The sequence below is a fragment of the Rhagoletis zephyria genome, unplaced genomic scaffold (assembly GCF_001687245.7).
Source record: "Rhagoletis zephyria isolate East Lansing unplaced genomic scaffold, Rhagoletis_zephyria_1.1 Rzeph_scaffold_01007, whole genome shotgun sequence".
In the NCBI taxonomy this organism is placed as follows: Eukaryota; Metazoa; Arthropoda; class Insecta; order Diptera; family Tephritidae; genus Rhagoletis; species Rhagoletis zephyria.
In genome coordinates this window covers 20,102-24,907 of record NW_016158091.1, presented here as the reverse complement: position 1 = coordinate 24,907, position 4,806 = coordinate 20,102, and positions in this window count along the sequence as shown.

Here is a 4,806-nt window from a genome sequence, read left to right as displayed (position 1 = left end):
TCCGAGGCTTTGCCTTGCTTCTTCACGGGAAGTGGTTTTTACGTGGCGGGTCCCACACCCAGCGCACAACCCATTGCTGGGACGAGGGTGGTTTCGCAACCAAATACACGTTTATATAGCAAGCCGCTTGCTCCAAGCACACACCCGCTTGCAGCCGCACCTACTGGTGAACAGACGCTGCAGACTTCAGTGAGCCCTTAAACCGAATACGTCGGAGTTGCCCCACCGAAGCTCCCTCTCTTTCTGCCGTGACCCAAGGCTCCACTCGGATTGGTTACCGCATCTCGCACATGGGTTGCTCACGTTGCCCAGAGTTCGCGAACGAGGACGCAAAATTCGGGATTGAGTATAGCCATGCAACTGTAACTGCATACCCAGCGCAACGACTATACCCCATAGCTCTCAAAACTAAGGGCACATTAAACTAAGAAGTCAATTATTTAGCTTGTGGTATTATAAATAAATAAATCCACATTATCTTTAGAAGCCTACAACAATGTAGTTTACGTTAAATTCTGGTGGTTACTCTCATCGGTGGAGTGCAATAACGCCCTCGGAAATAACTCCTATGGGCTTTATTGCCTTTTGCCGATGGGCATTCTTTCCTTTTCGATAAGGCAATAACGCCGGCGGGCTTCATTGCCTGAAAAATTGGAATGTATCAGTAAAATAAAGCCAGAGAAAATACTTCTCACGAGCTTTATTTCCTTTTTTTATTAAATAAATAAAGCAGGCGTTATTTCCTTTTCTTTGGTATGTTAAGCCAGGGGGCTTTATTGCCTTTTATTTGTGGGCGCTATCTCCCCTTAGAAATGGAAATAACGCCCGCGGACTTTATTCCTTTTTATTTAGGAAATAAAGACCATGGGCGTTATTGCACTCCACAACTCTCATCTACACTTATGCATCTGGGGCCAATTCTGACGCCGTTTAATTGTCTAAATATTCATTCGGACCGCTAATCTAGCATTCCTACGACAGCCGGTAAAACGCACTGGAATGACACGGGGTTTGTCCGAGCAAGGGCTATTGTTTCGGCGTGTAACCGTGTTTAGGTCTCTTAAACCTTGTTCGACCATGGGGTAACATCTGTTCCGCATTCTTCTGCTCGGGGGCGGATATCGAGTTAAACCCTGGACCAATGAACCTGTTCCTGATGCGTATTCCAGAGATGATTACACCCAAACTGCACTTCAGTTAAGTGCAATACTTATCTGCAACCGACGGAGTCACCTTAGAACCTGCTCAGGTCTTTGATCTCACCGACAGTGAACCGCGTTATTTGTGGCCCCGTACTGTTCTCACCAAACGCAATAACACGGCTGCATCAGTGACGCAAATCCTTTCTGCGATACCACCTACTGCCACCACAAGGCAACACCTCCAACAACACCATACACAACAAATTGCTGACAGGAAACTCCACACCTCACTAACGTCCCGTACTGCGATCCACCTCCCATGGCACATGAAGATATTACAATTCAACTGTAAAGAACTCCAGAGCAAGAGATGAAGCTACACTGCACTTTCGAAATAGCGAGTGAGATAATGGTGGAGGCTTAGCATTCATCACGCATCACACCATGTAGTATAGTCTTACCGAGAATACGAGGTCATTGCTACCCAGTCACGCGATGCCGAGCTAGTAGTATTCAACATTTACATACCCCCTGTCACCAGCTACCCGGCAGAATATCCCCCCAATATATGCGCTCTGAAAGGTGAAAACCGTGTGGCAGTTGGTGTCTTTAGCGCACACCATTTATGCATTCAAGCGAGGCGTAGTGCAGCATAACGTGGCGACCTATGCTGACGTTACCATCTGACCATCTGCCCATACTCATACATACTTGTTAACTTAAAAAATCTGTTTAGAACGGCTTCGCGGAAGTTACTTACAGCACCTTCGCTGCCCTCCCTGCACCAACCGACATCCATGAAGGTGAGCGTAAGTTCCACAAGGTTGTCACTGCTGCAGCCCGCTTCATTCCCGCTGGATGCATTGCGGAAATCTACCCGAATTTCCAAGCTGAAGCGGCTGTTGTAGCCAACGAGCGTAATAACCTTCGCTAGGTCGATCCTGGAAATCCCCGCATCAGGCATTTAAGCATGGAGATTCGACAACTAGTAAACGTTCATAGGCCGAATAATAGGAGAAGTATATGAAGACTTGAAACTTCACCTATGCTTTGAGTAAGCTCTGGTCAACTGTAAGGTCACCATACAACCCAAGGAAGAGCGACAATAGAGTGGAAATCTCGTTTGGTGAACGGGCCTAGTCCGACCCAGTGCCATGCTTGAGCTATTTAAGCCGATAGTTCACGCTGCATCCTTCGGTGCATAAAGACAAAGTTCGAGTCACCAGAAGGCTGCACAAACTGTCAACACTCAGTGCGCGTCTGGCTTGTAACCGTGGGGAAGGTGAAAGTCCGCAAAGCCATTGGTCCCGACGGAATTTGCAAGCTTAAATTGAGTCCTGCTTATCCCAGTGGCCGACATTCGATATGTTTTTTTTGTATAGATAAAATTAGTAAACCAAGAAGAGTTAAACAGTATTAGTAGTGTCTATTTCCCGCTTCTGTTTTATACTATATCTCGAAACTCCCTAAATCACCAGAGAGAGTCTCCTCTCCATTATATCTTATGCTGACGACTGCTCGATAATGGCGTACTCGAAAGTAAACGGTTACCACTAGGAATGTTAATCTCGGACTTTTTAAGGTCTCGAAAATCCCGGGATTCTTGGCAAGTAATCCAGGGGATTTTCGGGGTTTGTAATTTGCACTGATGGCAATAATAGAAACCCCTTTTCTTGACCAGTATTGGCTATATTTCTTTTTTTATTTAATAATTAATATTTTTTATAAATGTCTAGCTCATTGTACATATAACACCGCGCGATAGTAAATTTTAAACACAAATAACAATATATTCGCGAAACCATGGGCCAAATATAGTAAAATAGCGTTTTTAGTTTTTCACTCTGACGTCAGTAATTCAAAAATGATTAGAAAAATTCAGAGAAATGTTCTAAGAGAAGAAGTATGGATATAAAATTAATGAGATAATCCTGTAAAATTTAAACATATTCAAGTTTCTAGGGCAGAAGGGCTGGTAAATATTGAAAATGTCATTTTAAAATTTTATCCTTTTTTTCGCAATATTTGTTCGAATTTCGTTCTTCTAACTTCGTCAACTTAAAAATCACCAATTTGTCCTGGTGAATCTAAAAAAATTTAAATTTTTTAAATTCTAAAGAAATTTCCTATTGCATTTGTTACCCATATTTTTATTCTACTTTGCATTGAATTTTTTAATAATTTTTGTAATTAATCATATCTTTGAAATTACAAAGTCCTTCAAAATAAGTCCTGCGGTCAGAGAGAAAAAAGAAAAACGCCACTTTAAATAAAAAAGTAGGTTTTAAACCATTGTACAATAATTACAGGTATTGTCTTCCTAGAGAATTTTGCTTCACATCGAAATTCGTGCTCCCTTATTTTCATTTTGACGCAGTTCAATGTTGATTCTAAAGCTGAGATCCCACGATTGCCGCAAATGGACCAATCTGGAACAATTTTTATTGTGCTGTATTGGAGCACAATAAAAAAAATTGTCCCAATGAAATTCTGTACAGTCACACGGTTGCCTCTTTTTATACAATTCTCATTGCCGTAAGTTGGCGAAAAGCAATGTAGTGACAATAATTGCCCCAAACTTATCACACGATTGTTCGAGCATGCGGCAATTGTGACCATAAAGTGTTGCGCTGACCTCTAAATTCTGTTTTTTTCTCTGTTGTGTAAAAATGGCGTATTCTTAATAAAAAAAAATAAATCAATTGCATCTGCTTGTATATTTCGGGCTCATTTTGTGCAAATTTATTGTTGTTTGAAAGCAAAGAAGCAAAAACTTGTGCCCAACGAAAACTCACGCATTTATTTAGAAGTTTGATTGTATAGTTTTTTTATTTTTCGACGATAACTGCATCGTGCTATGTGGAGTTCAAGTTGCAACAGTTTTCTTTTTAATTTTGTTACGTAGAGGTTTTTTTATTCATTACAAGTAAAATTGGTACAAAAGAGTTATGTTTGTTTAAATGAAAGCTGCGAATTTACATAATTTATGTTTGGAATTAAATTTTATAATTATATGTACAGCTCGCAACAAAAGATACCACCTTAACATTTTGATCAGTCTTGACTTTTTTCTTCTGTTGTTTAATGTTAATTTTTTCCTATAAAACCATAGCTCATTGTCTAGTAAAAACCACATAAGTCCAAATTCCAAACTTTATACAAAAATTATAAACATTTCTTAAAATTTTGATCACAATTCAATGGTTTTTAATTTGGGTTTCTAGAAAAAATTTTGTTTTGCAGTTTACAAAGTAATTTACAGAGAAGAAAGTGCATAATACCGTCAGCTAAAAAAATTATAAAAAATCAACAGGATCTTTTAGCAACTTCAAACCTCCACCTTATTGTACTAAATTTTAATGAGCTACAAAACTAAATAACCATTTTTTTCTAGAAATCCAAATTATAAACCGTGGGATTGTGTTCAAAAGTTTAAGAAATTTTTATAATTTTTGTATAAAGCTTGCAATTTGGATTTATGCAGTTTTTGTTAGACAATGAGCTATACTTTTATACGAAAATAATGAAGATTAAATAAGTAGAAGAAAAATAGTCAAGACTGGTCAAAATGTTGAGGTTCTACTGCTTTGTCGTGGGCTGTATTGAACTTTTAAGTTTTTTTTTTAATAAATTTATACTGTCATGGCAGTCCGCCATTTGGTGA